The following is a 20023-nucleotide window of genomic DNA, read 5'->3' on the forward strand; positions in this document are numbered from 1 at the left end:
CAAGCCATCATTACAGAGCCTTGGACGTGGTGTTTAATTTATGCAGCAGGATTCAGCTGGTGGACACCTCCTCTCATTTTTGGGCCAAACACATCAAGGGTGTTCCTTTGCCCATCATGCTTCCAGACATGCAAATCAGTCCTGGCTCTGCTTTAGTAAAAATTGTTGAGTCTGAAACCAGAAGCCAGGTCCTCTCCAAAATGAATACAAACAGTCCTAGTCAGGTTTCAACCATGTGTAGCTTGGTTCCATTGGCAAAGTGAACAAGTGACCCATATCTGGACATACACTTGTCCACTTAGGGTGTTACATCAAACCAATAAAGGGTGGTGGAAGGACAATCCGTAACTCACACAACAGCTATGCAAACCATAACTCACATACCAATTGTGATGCACATACTCAGGAGGTGACCAACTCCCCTAGGGCATGTCTTTTCTACAGCTCTGACCAGCAAGGGTTGGCTTGCCCTGTCCACAACCCTTTGTGGGTGGTCAAACTCCCTGCTCATGGCATTGGATTTGCATAGAAGAGTTGGCAGCAACACTTTTCGTTTGACAATGCATGGAGCACGACGATCTGCAGTAGACCAGTCCCCTCTGCACACAGATTGTTGCCACAGGGTTGCGTCATGAATTGGATTGCAGCCAGGTATTGCTGTTGACAACTCTCATGTGAAGCCATCAGCCAAGTTCAACTATTTTGCTTCTTTTGCAAAATTTGCAAATCCTATGCTGGATATGGGAATCCTGAAGTCAAGGAGGCCTGGGGCACACATAGATGATCTGGCACCTGGAAATCCAGAATAGAATGTGCAAACCCCAACATAGAAAATTACTTTTTGTGAATTATGTTATTTCCAGGGAGCCTTTAGGGCACTCCAAATGGGATTGGGATCACAGTAAATTAAGCTTGCCCCCGTGCGCCCTTTTTTCACAATAAGGATTGATAGCCAATCACGGCATGGCAGATAAGTGAATCCTCTGCCAGATTTACAAATTCTCATTACTCGTCAGGAGAAACTGCATCCTAGTCCAATGACGTTTTTTCTTAATTGGATTAGTAAATCCCCCTTATCCCAAGTCAGGTCAATACTTTTGCCTGAGTAAATAAAGTTCTATTTACATGACAATTTTTGTGTAATTCCTTTTTCTGTATCAAAGAGCCATGAATTCCTTAGGACTTAAAATTGAAAATGCCATATTTGGGTTTCTGTCCTGTTTTATGAAGGGGTCAGTTTGAGCTAGAATATTTACATCATGTATGGGCTAAATTAGCTAAACTGATGCGTGTGTGCAAATGTGAACACATGCTGCATTTGCTAAGAGCCTCTTAAGTGCATTGCTTGTACTAACATAAATGCTATAAAGAATTTTCAAAGCAATCAAGGTTTATTGCCGGAGTTTCCTGTTCCCTCGATAGTTAAACAAGAGTAGGAACATTTCATGGAGGCATAGGGCACTCGTACATCATAGCATAGACAGCAGCGCTGGTTAAAAAGACAGATTTCATTAGGAAGCTTGAAACACTGAACTATGCAGTAGTTATTGTTAGAAAATTGCCCTCTCGGAAGGGGCGCCCCACACTTTTTGCCTTCCTCCTCCTCTTTTTCTCACCTTTTTTGTTGGCTTTAGGACTTTAGGACTAAGGCCTATATTTCTACTTTTTTGACGCAAAACAGCGCTAACGCAGTTTTGCGTCAAAAAAATTAGCGCCGGCTAACGCCATTCTGAAGCGCCATGCTGGCGCCGTATTTATTGAATGACGTTAGCCGGCGTTAGCCGCCGGCGCCGTCTGGTGTGCGTTAAAAAAAACGACGTACACCAGGCAGCGCCGGCGTAGGGGGAAATGGGGCTTGGGCATCAAGAAATGGGGCAAGTCAGGTTGAGGCAATTTTTTCGCCTCAACCCGATTTGCGCCATTTTTTTTTTAACTCCCAACCCCCATAGAAATGACTCCTGTCTTAGCAAAGACAGGAGTCATGCCCCCTTGCCCAATGGCCATGCCCAGGGGACTTCTGTTCCCTGGGCATGGTCATTGGGCATAGTGGCATGTAGGGGGGCACAAATCAGGCCCCCCTATGCCACAAAATTTTTTTAAAAAAAACACTTACCTGAACTTACCTTAATGTCCCTGGAATGAGGCCCCTCCAGCCTTGGCTGTCCTCCTGGGGTGGGCAAGGGTGACAGGGGGGGTCCCTGGGGGCATGGGAGGGCACCTGTGGGCTCCTTCAGAGCCCACAGGTCCCTTAACGCCTGCCTTTTGCAGGCGCTAAAAAACGGCGCAAAAGCGTCCGTACGTAATTTTTTTTAACCCGCCCACTCCCGGGCGTGAATTTTGCCCGGGAGTATAAATCCGACGCACATGCCTCGGAGTCGCTTTTTTAGACGGGAACGCCTACCTTGCATATAATTAACGCAAAGTAGGTGTCCACGCTAAAAAAATACGCTAACTCCATGGACTTTGGCGCTAGACGCGTCTAACGCCAAAGTATAAATATGGAGTTAGTTTTGCGTCGAAATTGCGTAAAAAAAAACCACGCAATTCCGGCGCAAACGGAGTATAAATATGCCCCTAAATATGCTAAAATTGGCTCATACCCAAATGGCATATTTAATGAACTTATAAGTCCCTAGTAAAGTGCTCTACATGTGCCCAGGGTCTGTAAATGGAATGCTACTAGTAGGCCGGAACACTGATTGTGCCACCCACTTAAGTAGCCCCTTAACCATGTCTCAGGCCTGCCAAGGAGAGCTTGTCTGTGCAGTTTTACGCTGCCATGTCGACCTGGTAAGTTAAACCTGTTTCAGGCCTAAACCTTCTTTTTTAATACATGTCACCCCTGAGGTAGACCCTATCTGACCGACTGGCAGGGTGCAATGTACATAAAAGGCAGAGCATGTACTTTTAAGTTTTACATGCCCTAGTAGTGAAAAACTCCCAAATGAGTTTTTCACTACTACAAGGACTAACTCTCCCATAGGATACAATTGGGATTACCTGATTATCTCTTATAAGTGTAATTCACAATCTGCAAGAGATAAGTTTGTCAAATTTGGTGTCTCTGAATTCACAATTTAAAATCACAACTTAGGGTGAAGTAGAATTTTAAATTGCAGTTCTGAAAATGCCACTTTTAGAAAGTTGCCATTTTCTTACTTTAGCCATTTGGTGCCTGCTGACGTGCTCCAATACACATCTGGGTGGGGTGACAGCTGGGCTTGTGTATTATTACCACTATGCAGCCACACACAAAGGGTGCTTAGTTGTGATTGATAGGCTAGCACCATCCTGATGGGCAATCCTGAGTAGGATGGGAGGAAGGGGTTGACACTTTTACCTGAATGGACAATGATTTGCCACAAACAAAGGGGTGCATTCCACCCCTGTAGTTAGTATGGAGACATGGAAAGAAGGAGGACCTCTGCACACTTCAAAGACCTTTCCTTGAAGTCTCCATCACTTCAAAAGCATAACTGGGCATAAGTACTGGACCTCTGACACCAACAACTCAGTACACTTATGAACCTGTGTATACTCTGCCAAGAAGAAGGACTGCTGTGCTGCAACAAGGACTGCCACTCTGCTGAGCTGGTACTGTACTCTGCTGGACTCCTGCTTTGCTGAGCTGACCTGCTGCCTGCTGCCCTCTTGTCTGGGAGTGAGAAGGACTAGACCTGCATCTCTACATCCCAGAACCAAAGTGACTCCAAGGGTTTGCTGGCTTGCCTCCTCTTTTCTGAAGTCTCAGGGACACAAAAGCCTTCCAACTCACCTGCCACAGGCCCTGGACCCGTCTTTAATGGGCCTCTGACCCTTAAAAGGGACGTCTCTATGCTCCTGCGCCCTTGGAAGTGGATTTGGCTTCTGAATTCAAGGTTTTTGTAACCTCTTGCATGAAGAATCAGTGTGAGGCACTGCAAGTTTGTCTCTCCACGCACCAAGTACTGCTGCTCATAACTGCGAGGCCACAGTCTGCCCATTCGCGATGCCCGGCCAACTTTTCGTGCCCACAGAGTGCCACCAGAGATGCTCTCCTTGCTACCGGAGAACTTCTTCCCCACGAACAGAACTCTTGGCTCATATTTTGAGAAGGTTAAACTTCTGAGGGACTTACATGGGACTGTATCGGACTTACTCTTCATTGCAGTAGGCTTGACCTTTTGGATTTACTCCAGTCTAGCACTACTAGATAGCCTGGGATAGCGCTTTATGCTTTTAAGCATTATATTGCATTTTAATCTTTAAAAATGTAGATCTCAACTTCTACCAATTGGATTTTTTTCTAACCAGGTGTGATGTCTTTCATGTGGTGTTTTCACTGTTCTACTGTTTGCACAAATACTTAACACATTGCCTCCCAAGTTAAGCATGACTGCCATGTGCCAAACTACTAGAGAGTGAGCACAGGTTAATTTATGGTATGCATCTGACTTACCCTGACTCGAATTGTGGTTTCTGCTTGGACAGGGTGCATACCTTGGCCAACCAGAAATCCAATTTCCAAAAGTCATAAATGGATATCGAACATTTGTTTCACATAGCCATACAGCCACAACACCAGAGTGACAATTTACTAGGTATTATAAGCTATGACTAATTAATTAAGTTAGACTTTGAACACAGGATAGAGCATACTGTTTGGTGTGTCTGAACGTGTCATTCTTCTCTCGTACTGGTCATGAACATCAGTGAGGGGTCTCTGGCTTTTTATCAAAGGGAGGTAAAAAAGTTTATCTGTATTTTCTGTACTGCCATGTTAATGATTGTGTAGTCTTTGGATTTGTGTACATATTTGGTACAGCATCTATGCTTTGATAATTATGCCGCTATTCAATGATTTACTGGCTGTTGTCAGTAGAAGTACTTTGGAAATGAGTTTGGTCTAGGTGTTTCTGTGGTTTCTGCATTTAGAAGCACAGGTATTGGAATACAGTTTGTAGATTGTTACAGGTCAAAGGCTGTAGATCAGTGGTTCCCAACCTGTGGTCCGGGGACCCCTGGGGGTCCGCGAAGCCTCATTAGGGGGTCCGCGACTACTCAGAAAATTAAATAATATTAACAGATTAGGTCCCCAACTTACAGTAATGACTCAGTGGGGGGGGGGTACTGGGTTGCAGTAATGATTCAGTGGGCGTCCCCGGATTCCAGTAATGATAAACTGGGGGTCCACATAAGTCAAAAGGTTGGGAACCACTGCTGTAGATTACATGTGGGGTTACTGGGAATATTATTTTTTAACTTCTGACAATGATGGCAAAGATTACTAGATCTTCCTGTTTGGGGTGACTCATACATAAAGATGGATGTATATTGAGTGTATACATTAGCTCTATGTAATTCTGAAGGTGCACTGAGTATCTCTGTGGCTATTTTCTTGTTGTAATAACCATTCAATACTGTACTCACAAGATTATTAACCTTTTGTTCATGTTTCAATCTGTAAAACCTGTGAACAGCCAATAACAAAATTACTAAAAAAGTTATAGATTAAAGTGTATTATCATACTGTGAATTTTCCTATGTGCCAGTACAGCCCAATCAGTGTCAAAGTCGGTTTGGGCCTAGTCACAGGAGGAACATACCATTTCTAATGTCACACATGTCCTACTGTTAAATATTGTGCACCGTGCCATGTGGGCCGTAAGGTGTGTAGGAAATTACAGCCTTTTGTGCGGTTTATCCCAAGATTTTTGCCTCAGGTTTTTTTGCTGGCTTTAGACCTCTCTGCACTTTACCCCAGCTAACCAGAGGTAATGTCACTACCAAGGGCCTGTAAATTGAGCTCGTCGAGCATTCGGCCCACGGGGGGAGTGCTAGTGTTGCCCCCATGGGCCTCCCACCCTCAGTCAGGGATGGAAGAGAAATCGCTTCCCCTTCCACCCCTGACTCCCCCCGCAATCTGATGACCTCAACGCGCTCACAGCATGCCGATGTCATCAAAAGCTGCCGGGGACGCGCTGGAAGCCATTTGCTTTCAGCGTGTGGAGAGAGGACCCTTTCCAGGTAAGTTTTTCTCATCTGGGGCAGTTGGGGGGGAAAGAAAATAGTTTTTTCTTTCCCCCTGTGCCTGTTTTCAATGGATTCCTTCTCCACAATCGCAGCCGAGGCACTCGATCGTGGAGCAGGAATCCACCCACTAGGCACTAGGGATGTTTTTTTGTTGATTTTGGGGAGCGACCTCTTCCTCAGGCAAGGATCGCTCCCTGGGGGGCAGTTATTGAACGGTATTTCGGCCCCCCAGTGGGGTCGAAACCAACTAGGCACTAGGGATTTGTGCTTTTTTTTATTTTAGGGCAGCATCCCATTCGGCAAAGCCCACTGCCCTGTGGGAATAATATTTTTCCATGTTTCGCCACCCCCCCAGGGCTAGATCGGCCATTTTCTTTGGCCGATCTGCCTCCGAAGGGGGCAAAAGCCACTAAGACACCAGGGATTTTTTACAGTTTTGTTTTTTGTTTTGTGTGGGGGGGTGGCCCCTTGGGCAAAGGTCACTCCCCAAGAGGGGGCACACAACTGTTAGCCATTTTTGCCCCCTCGGGGGGCAGATCGGCCTATTTTTTTGTAGGCCCATCTGCCACGAAGGTGGGCAGAAACCACTAGACACCAGGGAAAAGTTATAAATGTTTGGTGGCGGGGTGTTTGTCAACTGGCGAAGTATTTGCATTTGTGATTATAACAGTTTATTTCTCTTTTTTGTTCTAGTTCAAGGCTTTTGCTTCCTTTGCTGTGGGTCCTTGTGGTTTTGACAGTGGTTGACCTTCAGTTTGCGTAATTGCATGTTTTAGGTAAGATAAAATAATTTACTCCAAAAGAGTATTGTTGCCATGCATGAATGACATGTTTGTAGGTGGTGTACTAAATGCAGTATTGTGTGAAATTGTCCTTAGATTTGTGCACAATGATATTTGTGTTGTCTTATGTCTAATTTGCTTTTTTCTTCTTCTTTTTAGTGGGATATCATTGGTGATTGCTGTGTCTGTGCAGAGTAGTTGCTGGTGAGTCTAGCTTTTTCAGGCACGTGAATGGTACAGTTTTTGAGTGCATAACTCTTTGTGATAAAGCCACACTTTGTTTATTACTTATTTTAGACAGTGCTGGTTGCTGTTGGCGCATCTGTCAAGCTACACTTCTTAGAAAGGATTATGGCTAGCCACAGAGTGACCGCTCAGCAGGTTATTGGTATGCTTTTTGAGTTGTCTCCTGATCATGATTATGCATTGAGGCAGAGAAGGAAGGGAGAGATTCTGGCAGTGAATTGTCTGTCCGAGGGGAATCTTCTGATGAGGAAGCCACTCTCAGTGCAGATGAAGGGCCTGTTTTAGTGGAGGATACTGACGTACCAATAGTGCAGCAGCCTGGGGATGAAAGGTTTCCTATTGGAGGACCTGAACTAACATGGAGCAGCCACAGTTGCCTGTTTTTACTGGTCTCCCAGGGTGTAGAGTGAATACAGAAAACGTTTTGCCTGTCAATTTCTTTCAGTTGTTATGGATGATGTATTTTTGGAAGAGATTGTTGAGCAGACTAATTTGTATGCAGAGCAGTATTTGAGGGACAACGCTGCCAGACTTAGGCCTCAGTCTAGTGCTACCAAGTGGATTCTGACAAATCTGGCAGAGTTGAAAAAGTTCTTGGGTTTGACTTTTTGATAGGGTTGATAAAGAAGCCGTCACTTGCTTCTTATTGGTCTACTAATCCCTTGATGGCAACAACTATATTTCCGGCAACCCTGACTCATAATCGGTAATTGCTTGTTCTTCGGATGCTGCATTTTGTTGACAATGCTTTAGCCTTGACATGAGATCACCCTGATTGTGACCCTCTTTTTAGGATTAGGCTTGTCCTTGATCATTTTGTAGATTGTTTTTCATTGGTCTATGTTCCAGGGAAAGAAACATCTGTAGATGAATCCTTGGTCCTGTTGAAGGGGAGTTTGGTTTTTAAGCAGTACATTCCGACCAAGAGGGCACTGTATGGAATTAAGATGTATATGCTATCTGAAAGTAATACAGGACATGTGTATAATTTCTGGGTCTACACTGGTAGGGATTCCAGCATTAACCCCCATGGTTGTCCACCCACTTTTGGAGTTAGTGAGAAAATTGTGTCGGAACTTTGTAGACGACTGCTCAACAAAGGTCACCATTTGCACGTTGATAACTTCTACACTGGAGTGAAGTTTGTTAGAAATTGGGTCTTTGGTTGACAGTCAGGTTACCCCTTGTCCAAGCAAGGTCCCTCACTCTAGTCGGGGTAAAGGAGAATCACCCTCAGTTAACCCCTGCTCACCCTCTTGGTTACTTGGCACGAGCAGGCAGCCTTAACTTCAGAAGCAATGTGTAAAGTATTTGTAACAACACACACCGTAATTCAGTGAAAACATTACCAAAGGACACAACACCAGTTTAGAAAAATAGGGAATGCTTATCTAAAGAAAACAAGTCTTAAATCCTTTAGAAAACAGTGAGAACGCGGTTAGCGCTCAAAGTTACCTGTGTAGCATCAAAATAAAGCTGCACGGGCAAGTCTGCATCAAAAATGAACAGCGATGGGTCGATTTCTCACTCGCATCATTCCTCCTGCGGTTGAGTCAGCGTGCTTCATTTCTTCTCTCCGGCAAGACAGCAATCCATCGATCCGGACAGGCACCTCAGGTCCGGGCAGGCTTTGTGTTGTTTTTCCGTGCTCAACAATGTTGCGTTGAAAATCTGATCGTGATCAGACTCCATTAGCGGGTGTTGACAGTCGTTTCTCCAGCCGCGTTGTGTCTATCTTTCAGCCGCAATGCAGGTGGAGCGTTGATTTCAGCAGCGAAGCCGGCAGCCTGTCATTTATCAGCCGCGTCACAGAAGGTGTGCCGATAATTTCCCCGCACAGCAGTCTGTGCATGAATTTTCAGTCTTTGTCTGCCAGCTTCACCATTCAAGGGCCCAGGAACTGGATAGGGCACCACTAGGGGCTGGTAGGGGAAGTCTTTGATGGCTTTGAGACTTCAACAACAGGAGGCAAGCTCAGTTCAAGGCCTTGGAGATTCTTCACAAGCAGGAATGCACAACAAAGTCCAGTCTTTGTCCCCTTTCACAGGCAGAAGCAGCAACTGCAGGATAGCTCCACAAAGCACGGTTATAGGTAGGGCAGCACTTCTCCTCAGCTCTTCAGCTCTTCAGCTCTTCTCCTTGGCAGAGGTTCTTCTTGATTCCAGAAGTGATCGAATTTTCAGGGGTTTTGGGTCGTCTTCTTATACTCCTTTCTGCCTTTGAAATAGGCCTACTTCAAAGGAAAGTCTCTCTTGCTTGTAAGATCCTGCCTTGCCCAGGCCAGGCCCCAGACGTCCACCAGGAGGTTTGGAGACTGCATTGGATGATGGCAGGCACAGCCCTTTCAGGTGTGAGTGACCACTCCTCCCCTCCCTCCTAGCACGGATGGCTCATCAGGATATACAGGCTACACCCCAGCTCCCTTTGTGTCGCTGTCTAGAGAGAGGTGCAACCAGCCCAACTGTCAAACTGACCCAGACAGGGAATCCACAAACAAGCAGAGTCACAGAATGGTTTAAGCAAGAAAATGCCTACTTTCTAAAAGTGTCATTTTCAAACACAGTCTAAAAACCAACTTCACTAAAAGATGTGTTTTTAAACTGTGATTTCAGCGACCCCAAACTCCACATGTCTATCTGCTCCCAAATGGAATCTACACTTTAATGATATTTAAAGGCAGCACCCATGTAAACCTATGAGAGAGATAGGCCTTGCAACAGTGAAAAACGAATTTGGAAGTATTTCACTGTCAGGAAATGTAAAACACATTAGTACATGTCCTACCTTAAACATACACTGTACCCTGCCCATGGGGCTACCTAGGGCCTACCTTAGGGGTGTCTTACATGTAAGAAAAGGGAAGGTTTGTGTCTGGCAAGTAGGTATGCTTGCCAAGTCGAATTGGCAGTTAAAACTGCTCTCACAGACACTGCAGTGACAGCTCTGAGCCATGTTTACAGAGCTACTAATGTGGGTGGCACAACCAGTGCTGCAGGCCCACCAGTAGCATTTGATTTACAGGCCCTGGGCACCTCTAGTGCACTGTACTAGGGGCTTACTAGTAAAACAAATATGCCAATCATGGAAAGCAAATTACACATGCATTTTATATAGGAGCACTTGGACCTTAGCACTGGATTACAGTGGTAAAGTGCAGAGAGAAACAAAAACAGCAAAAACAGAGTCCAGCACACGTCAACAACCTGGAAACAGAGGCACAAAGTTAGAGGAGACCACGCCAAGGATGCCAAGTCTAACACAGTTGTTCAAGGAATTGTTCAGAGTGGACACTGTTGCTTGTGGCACAATCCGTTTTAACTGGAAATGCTATCCAAGGGAGCCCGTTTGTAAAAAACTTGAGAGGGGACAGTGCAGTGCTTTGCGTAATAAATTTGCAGACAGGCGGGATGTGTACATGCTGACTACCATCCATGATAAGAGTACTTCCCCTGTGACTGTTTGGGGTCAGTTGCAGAAGTGCGTAAACCTGCATGCATTTAGGACTACAATAAGCACATGGGTGGTGTTGATAGGGTAGATCAGAGGTTGGAAGCTTACTCTGCTGTTCTTAAGTCTTCTGTGTGGTATAAAAAGTTTGCCATCCATTTGTTTCATTTAGCAACTTTTAATGCTTTTATAGTGTTCAAGGATTGTTACACTGAGTCATGGATAACATTTGTTAAATTTCAGGAGTCATTGATAGAGAGCCTTATTGTGGTGGAACAGGCAAGAGTTCCTAGAGAAGCAGGGGTGGAGGATGTGGCCAGATTGAAAGATCGCCACTTTCCTGATCACATTCCTCCCGCTCCCAAAAAAGACTTGCCCACTAAGAAATGTAGAGTCTGTGCCCGTAGAGGTATCCGTAGGGAGAGTTGGATGTACTGCCCCAAAAGAATTACTGGAAACTACTGTGAGCGTAAACTGCCTGTTTCATATTTTCATCTGTTCAGTTTCACAGTTGGACTTACTCTCATGTATTTAGTTAGAGCTTTTGTGTTTGTAGTTTTGTACTTATTTATAATTAGTGGTTTCTTTGTTGTTTAACCCCTTCGCTGTCAGGCCTTTTCCCCCTCAGGTGCCAAGCCTTTTTTGGGCCGTTTGGGGCAGTTTGCGCTTAGGCCCTCATAACTTTTTGTCCACATAAGCTACCCACGCCAAATTTGCATCCTTTTTTCCAACATCCTAGGGATTCTAGAGGTACCCAGACTTTGTGGGTTCCTCTGAAGGAGACCAAGAAATTAGCCAATATACAGCTCATGAGCTGTGAGTCACTGGTTCTGTTTTTTTACCTTTCAGTTATTAACAGTACATTTTACTATTTTTGTGCTTTCAGCCTCCTTCCAGTTAGTGACAGAAATGGGTATGAAAACAATGCTGGATCCCAGGAAGCTAACCACTCCTGAAAAGTAGATAAAATTCTAAATTCATCAAGGGGTAATTTGTGTAGATCCTACAAATGTTTCCTACAGAAAATAACAGCTGAAATGAAAAAATATTTAAATTGAGGTAGAAAAAACAGCCATTTATCTACACGTTTTACTCTGTAACTTGTTCCTGTGATGTCAGATTTTTTAAAGCAATATACTGTTACGTCTGCTGGACTCCTCTGGTTAAGGGGATATATAGGGCTTATAGGTTCATCAAAAACCCTGTATACCCAGAGCCAATAAATGAGCTGCACCTTGCAATGGGTTTTCATTCTCTACCGGTATACAGCAATTCATTTGCTGAAATAGAAATAGTGAGAAATAGGTATCAAGAAAACCTTTGTATTTCCAAAATGGCCACAAGATAAGGTGTTGAGAAGCAGTGGTTATTCGCACAGCTCTGAATTCTGGGGTGCCCATACTAGCATGTGGGTTACAGGACATTTCTCAAATAGACATCTTTTTTACATACTGTCTTACATTTGGATGCAATATGCAGAGAAAGACAAGGGGCAATAACACTTGTTTTGCTATTCTGTGTTCCCCAAAGTCTCCCGATAAAAATGGTACCTCACTTGCATGGGTAGACCTAAGGCTTGCGACAGGAAATGCAACATGGACACATCACATTTTTACATTGAAATCTGACATGTTTTTGCAAAGTGCCTAGCTGTAGATTTTGGCCTCTAACTCAGCCGGCACCTAGGGAAACCTACCAAACCTGTGTATTTTTTAAAACTAGCCACCTAGGGAAATCCAAGATGGGGTGACTTGTGGGGCTCTCACCAGGTTATGTTACCCAGAATCCTATGCAAACCTCAACAATTGGCCCAAAAAATACTTTTTCCTCACATTTTGGTGACAGAAAGTTCTGGAATCTGAGAGGTGCCAGAAATGTCCTTCCACCCAGCATTCCCCCAAGTCTCCTGATAAAAATGATATCTCACTTGTGTGGTTAGGCCTAGTGCCCACAACAGGAAATGCCCCCAAACACAACACAGACACATCACATTTTCCCAAAGAAAACAGACCTGTTTTTTGCAAAGTGCCTAGCTGTGGATTTTGGCCTGTAGCTCAGCTGGCACCAAAGGGAAACCTAGTAAACCTATGCATTTGTGAAAACTAGACACCTAGGGGAATCCAAGATGGGGTGACTTGTGGGGCTCTGACCAGGTTCTGTTACCCAGAATCCTTTACAAACGTCAAAATATGGCCAAAAAACACTTTTTCCTCACATTTTGGTAACAGAAAGTTCTGGAATCTGAGAGGAGCCACAAATTTCCTTCTACCCAGCGATCCATCAAGTCTCCCGATACAAATGGTATCTCACTTGTGTGGGTAGGCCAAGTGCCCGCAAAAGGAAATGCCACAAAACACTATCTGGACACATCAAAATGATAAAATATAAAACTACCTGTTTTTGCTGGCGGCACCTGCGTTTTTGGTCCCTGGGCTTAGCAGCCATCTAGGGAAACCTTCCAAACCCAGACATTTCTGAAAACTAGACACCCGAGGGAGTCAAGAGAGGTGTAACTTGCATGGATCCCCCACTTACCCAGAATCCTCAGCAAACCTCAAATTTAGCTACAAAAATCAATTTTTTCCCACATTTCTGTGTGGGATCACCGCACCGGGACAAATTTCCTACCACCCAACGTTGCCCTCAGTCTCCTGGTAAAAATGATACCTCACTTGTGTAGGTGGGCCAAGTGCCTGTGACAAGGAAGAGTCAAAAACATGTTGAAATTGAGGGGGAACCAAAGGAGGTCCAAAAGGGCTGTTTGGAAAAAAAACATTTTTAGGATGACAAGTGCAGAAGAATTGTATAGATGAGACAATGCTGGGTCGTAGGAATTTTGTGGATTCCTACAGATTCCGGAAGGTTCCATCACAAAAATGTGGGAAAAATGTATGATTTCCAGCAAAGTTGGAGGTTTGCAGGGCATTGTGGATAAGAAAATAATGCGGGGTGCATGTGAAGCACACCACCCTCGAATCACCCAGATGTTTAGTTTTCAGATGTGTCTAGGTCTTGTGGATTTTTCTACATGGCAGCGTCCCAAAGTCCAAAAAGTGCAGCCCTCACCATCCCAAGTGCGACGATTTTGAGAGTTAGCCAAGCTCTCATGGCCCAAATGTAAAACCAAAACCCAACATAATCAAATGCCCTCTTGCTTGCCGTGGGATAAGATGTTTTAGTGTGCGGGGGAGAGCTGAAAGACTGTTACCCCCTTCAGTCGGCGTGGGGGCATAACCTGGCCCATACTGATTGGTAGCCACCACCCAACTATTTTTTTTTAATTCCCTGGCTTCTGTAGACATTCTGCACCCCCAGGTGGGGATCAGGGATAATTTTTCAATCTGCCCACTAGTGGGCAGAACAACCTTGTCCCCATTTATTTGGGATGGAGGTATGGCCATACCCCCACCCTCCTATTTTTTGATAAAAAAATGTTCCCTGGTCTCTGGTGTGCTTTCTTACCCTCCTGGGGGCTGATGGGCCTTCCACAAATAGGCGATCTGCCCCCAGGGGGACAGATATGGCAAACAGTAATGTGCCCCCATGAGGAGCGACCCTTGCCCAAGGGGCTGCCTCCCCAAACAAAACACACACATACACACAGCAATCCCTGGTGCCTAAGTGGTTTCTGCCCCCCCGGGGGCAGATCGGCCTAATAGAAATAGGTAGAAATGGCCTAAAATAAATTTGACCCCCAGGGGAACGTCCCGTGCCTAAGGGGTCGTTCCCCATATTTAAAAAAAAAAGTAAACATAAAAAAATATGTATCCTTGGTGTCTAGGGGTTTCTGTCCCCCCTGGGGCCTAATTATATTAGGCCGATCTGCCACCAGGGGGGCTGAAAAGGCCTAGAAATAATCCCCTGCGCCCCCCGGAGCAGCCCTTGCTCAAGGGACCGCTCCCTTCATTCAATAATATAAAAAATAAATTCCCTGGTGTCTAGTGGTTTCTTCCCCCCCTTGGGGGTAGATTGGACTAATAAAAATAGGCCGATCTGCCCCCAGGAGGGGCAGAAATGGGCTAAAATAAATTTTTCCCCTGGGGAGCGACCCCTGCCTAAGGGGTCGCTCCCCACATATAAAAATAAACAAACAAAAAATTAGCCCTGGTGTCTAGGGGGTTTCTGCCCCCCCTCGATGGCCTAAAAAAAATTGGCCCCCTGGGGAATGGCCCTTGCCCAAGGGGCCGCTCTCCTCAAGTCAAGTTCCCTGAAAAAAAAGAAATCCCTTGTGTCTAGTCGGTACTCCTTCTGCCCGATCGCCTCATGATCGGGCAGCAGAAATGCTGAGAAAGACATCAAAGGAAAGGAAATTCCTTTCCTTTCCTTTGATGCCTTTCTCGGCCCCTCCACGTGATCAGTGGAGAAATGCAAAGGCATTTCTCCTCCGATCAGCACTGGAAGCTGAGCTTCCAGCGCGGTGGGGCAGGCCTCTGATGAGGTCAGCGTGCGCTCGAGCACTGACGTCATCAGATGTTACGGGGGCAAGAGGGGGCAGGGGTGGAAGAGGAAGCGATTCCCCTTCCATCCCTGCAGTGGGGGTGCCGAGGCGAGGCTCATGGGGGGAGTGCTAGCCAATCCAAGGACGTAATGGTTACATCCTTGGTGCCTTAGCGCCACAGCTAAGGATGTAACTGTAACGTTCTTGGCTGCCAACGGGTTAAAAATAGTGATGGTGGGGTGCATAGATTGGTGCTTGGCTGGAGGTGTACATGGAGTGGCTCTTGGCTGGAGGTGTGCATGGAGTGGCGCTTGGCTGGAGGTGTGCATGGAGTGGCGCTTGGCTAGCGGTGTGGGTGAAGTGGTGCTTGGCTGGTGGTGTGCATGCAGTGGCACTTTGCTGGCAGTGTAACTGTTGACTTGCTGTTACCCACTGCAACACACTGCTAACACTCCCATCAGCTGGTGTGATTGCTGTATCAGGCATGCGAGCGTATGAAAGTGATTGGCACTTGAATGGTGCTGTCTGTTTATGCAAGATTTGTAATGTGCTGGGTCCATAGCTAGCGGCGGGAATGGTCTTTTGCATGTCATGTATGAAAGGTGTGTGAATGGACTGTAAAGCGGTTGGTGCCTTGACGCGGCTTTACAGCTCATGAGCTGTGAGTCACTGGTTCCGTTTTTTACCTTTCAGTTATTAACAGTACATTTCATTTTTGTGAAATCTCTTGTTAATAAAATTAGATCTACTGAACCATCACGCGCCCTTGTGCCAAATCTAACCAGTATGTGTGGGAAAAATGGCAAAACTGCTCCGCTGTAATCAGGCGTCGATGCACAGCCGTGACATGCGAAGTGTCTCGGGTGGGACCCTGATGATGAAGCATGCAACCAACTTTGTTGGGGGTGAGAGGCCTTTTTTTATAACATAACCTAATTGTGTTTCTCTTCACAATTTTAGTGTTTAGAACATCACAGAAGGATGTATGTATATCAAAATGATCTATTACAAAACTACCTGTTTTTTCGCAGGGGGAGGGCACCTGCGTTTTTGGTCCTGGGAGCGGCAGTCATCTATGGAAACCTACCAAATCCAAAAAATGTTGAAAACTAGACACCCGGTGGAGTCTAGGGAGGTGTGGCTTGCATGGATCCCCCAACATTTTCTTACCCATAGTCCCTGCAAACCTCAAATTTTGCTAAAAAAAAGCATATTTTCCTCACTTTGTTTGTAGGATCACAGCGCCAGCACAAATTTCCTGCCACCCAGCATTCTCGTCAGTCTCCCAAGTAAAATGATACCTCACTTGTGTGGGCCCCCAAAGCAGAGTCAGCCTAAAAATGTATTTAAAAATATTTGCTTATCAACTCGCTGTGCCATCCCCTCAATCTCTACACGTTTTTGGCCTTTTCCTGTTGCAGGCACCTGGGCCACCCATACAAGGGAGGTTTCATTTTTATCAGCAGACCGAGGGCAATATTGGGTGGTAGGAAATTTGTAACGGCACTGTGATCCTACAAAGAAAAGTGTGGAAAATGTGATTTTTTTTAGCTTTACTTGAGGTTTCTAGAGGAGTCTGGGTGAGAAAATGTTGGTGGATTCATGCAAGCCACACCTCCAGAACTCCTCCGGGTGTCTAGTTTTCAAAAATGTCTAGGTTTGGTAGATTTCTCTAGATGACCCCCGCACCCGGGACCAAAAACGCAGGTTCCCCCCTCAATGCAAAAACAGGTAGTTTTGTAATAGATCATTTTGATGTCTCCACATTGTGTTTTGGGGGCATTTCCTAACAGGAGCACTGGGTCTACCCACACAAGTGAGGTACCATTTTTATCAGGATACCTGGGGGAATGCTGGATAGAAGGAAGTTTGTGGCTCCCCTCAGATTTCAGAACTTTCCATCACTGAAATGTGAGGAAAAAGTGTTTGTTTGCCAAAGTTTGAGGTTTGCAAAGGATTCTTTGTAACAGAACCTGGTGAGAGCACCACACGTCACCCCATTCTGACTTTACCTACATGTCTAGTTGTCAGAAATGTCCAGGTTTGCTAGGTTTTCCTAGGTTTCAGATGAGCTAGAGGGCAAAATCCACTGCTGGGTACTTTGCAAAAAACAGGTCAGTTTTCTTTGGGAAAATGTGATGTGTCCATGTTGTGTTTTGGGGCATTTCCTGTCACTAGGCCTACCAACACAAGTGAGGTACCATTTTTATTGGGAGACTTAGGGGAATGCTGGGTGGAAGGAAATGTGGGGCTCCTCTCAGATTCCTGAACTTTCTATCACTGAAATGTGAGGGAAAATAGTTTTTGTTGGTCAAATATTGAGGTTTGCAAAGGATTCTGGGTAACAGAACAAGGTGAGAGCCCCAAAAGCCACCCCATCCTGGATTCCCCTAGGTGTCTAGGTTTCAAAATGCACAGGTTTGGTAGTTTTCCTTGGGTGCCGGCTGAGCTAAAGGGCAAAATCCAGAGCTAGGCACTTTCCAAAAAACACTATAGATTTCAATGTAAAAATGTGATGTGTTCATGTAGCATTTCCTGTTGCGGGCATTAGGCCTTCCCACACAAGTGAGGTACCATTTTTATCGGGAAACTTGGGGGAACACAGAATAGAAGAACAAGTGTTATTTCCCCATGTCTTTCTCCACATTTTTCCTTCCAAATGTAAGACAGGGTGTAAAAAAGACATCTGTTTGAGAAATGCCCTGTAATTCACATGCTAGTATGGGGACCCCGTAATTCAGAGATGGAATAATAAATAACGTATTTTTAACTGAAATCTAGCAAAAGTCCACAAAAAGGCTGATAAATCCAAATCTATTCACAGGCATTCATGGCCAAGTATTTAGCTGCATTCCTTCCCAAGGGACCTAAGGACTCCCACCAAGATATATGGTGGAAACTGGATTAGGAAACACGCAGAGCCAAAAAAACTATATTTTTTCACTGCGTAATGGAATAGAAGGACTACACAGAATGAATGGGCTCCATGTAAACACAACCAGTAATGCCTGCCACATAAGAAGCTATATACGATCTGCCCATAGTGCAGTCTTGGTCCTGGTGAATTTAATGGAAGATGTGTGTTGTCAAAGCTCAGCCTTATTTGGCAAATTAGATGAAGAAAGGAGAAACAGAGATCCCCTGCCTGATCAAAGAGGTTGTTTTAATAGGAGGGTAGATAACAATGACGTCAATTAGGGGCCACCAGCGTTATCAGCTGGTGCCACTAGCTTCCCTTACGGTAACATTGATACTGCCATCCCTACCCGTGGGTCTCAGTGCGATTAAATGCTGCCCCAGCAGTAGAGAATAAACAGAGCTCTAAAATCCCTGTTTAATTCATTTACTTTCAAGACTTTGCCCTTACGCTGAGCGGAGAAATAGAAGCCATTGATGGGCTGAGAATGGGCCAAGGGCTTAACACTTGTGATTTCATCAGCTTTGAAAGGGTGTACCGTGTCACTTCAGCTACCTCCGCAACCTCCAACCCTGAAATGATGTGCATGTAGAAAAGGCTCTGTGTCTCTCAATGACGGACTTCCTGTAAACACATTCTTTTGGGTGTCACTCTCTTTCAAAAGCTTCTTCTTGTTTTCCTAGTAATGAGCTGTAAATGAAATCGACACATACAGAATCTTATTAGTCAGACCGGATATTGCTAGGTGGTGAAAAATGTCCTTTCTTGAATGCAGCTTGACCTACTGTCACTAGCGTTGCTTTCAAATGAGCACATCCACTCAATGCGGTCCCAAGGTTTTCGGAAAACGTGTGTCATGTAATCCCTTAAATCTGCTTGTGTAAATGTCATACAGTGCTGCCTCGCATATCGAGAGCGGGTTATGATTTGCTGCCCTCTCCTCTGTACATACTGTACTCAAAGTCCTCTAGCTAACATTAATCTGTCTTTCAGTCTGACCGAGTGTTTTCCTTTTGATCTGCAGCGAATGACATTTTCCTTGTTCGTAGTAATGAAACGTTCATGGACTTTCATTAGAAATTGATGTGTCCGCTGTGTCTTCTGATAGAAAATTTTACAAGATTCAGATTCAAAAGCCTGACTTTTTTCTTTTCTCCTATAATTGGAGTACTGTTGCATGCTGGATCTTTTGTGAAAATAGTGTTCCAGCAAGTCATGTAAAAAAATTGAAAAGTTTTTTATGCCTGAAAGTTACCAATTACTGTGAGACTTAAAGATGGCAGTAAATGTCAAACAAGCAAGCAAACTTAAATTGGATATCAATCAATCAAATACACATTTTCTCTTACCCCATATTCACCAAATTGAAGCAATTCGCAAAAGTCCTTATTCTTCGTCAAAAATCTGTGGCCAATTTTAGTTAATTTATTGTTAACCAAAGAAATAGACATAGCAGTAATGTCAGTCATAAAATAATTATTACCATCTTGTAATTTTTCATCAGTGATTGAACTGATAATGCTAGAACATAACTTGTAATGTTATATATGACATTATGGGGCATATTTATACTCTGTTTGCGCCGCGTTTGCGTAAAATATTTTGATGCAAATTCGGCGCAAACCTAACACCATATTTATACTTTGACGCCCTACCCTACGATCGTCAAAATTCAGCAGTGTGCATCATTTTCTTTATGCTGGAAACCACCTTGCGTTAATGACATGCACAGTAGGCGTTCCTGTCCAAAAATGACTTAAACTCCCACGCACCTTATTTATACTCCTGCGTCATTTTGACGCACGGGGGGGGCCTTAAAAAATGGCGCACAGCCTGATTTGCACTGTTTTTTAACGCCTGGGTCAGGGCATGCGTTAAGGGACCTGTGGGCTCATTTCCATGGTCTCTGACCATGGAAGCAGTCCGCAGGTGCCCTTCCCTGCCCCCAGGGACACCCTCTGCCACCCCCACCCACCCCTGGAGGACACCCATGGATGGGGGGACCCATCCCAGGTAAGTACAGGTAAGTTGAGGTAAGTTTTTTTTTTTTTTTTTAAGTGGCATGGGGGGGCCTAACTTGGGCCCCCCTACATGCCACTGTGCCCAATGGCCATGCCAGGGGACATAAGTCCCCTGGGCATGGCCATTGGGCAGGGGGGCATGACTCCTGTCCTTGCTAAG

Source organism: Pleurodeles waltl, chromosome 5 (genome assembly GCF_031143425.1).
Source record: "Pleurodeles waltl isolate 20211129_DDA chromosome 5, aPleWal1.hap1.20221129, whole genome shotgun sequence".
In the NCBI taxonomy this organism is placed as follows: Eukaryota; Metazoa; Chordata; class Amphibia; order Caudata; family Salamandridae; genus Pleurodeles; species Pleurodeles waltl.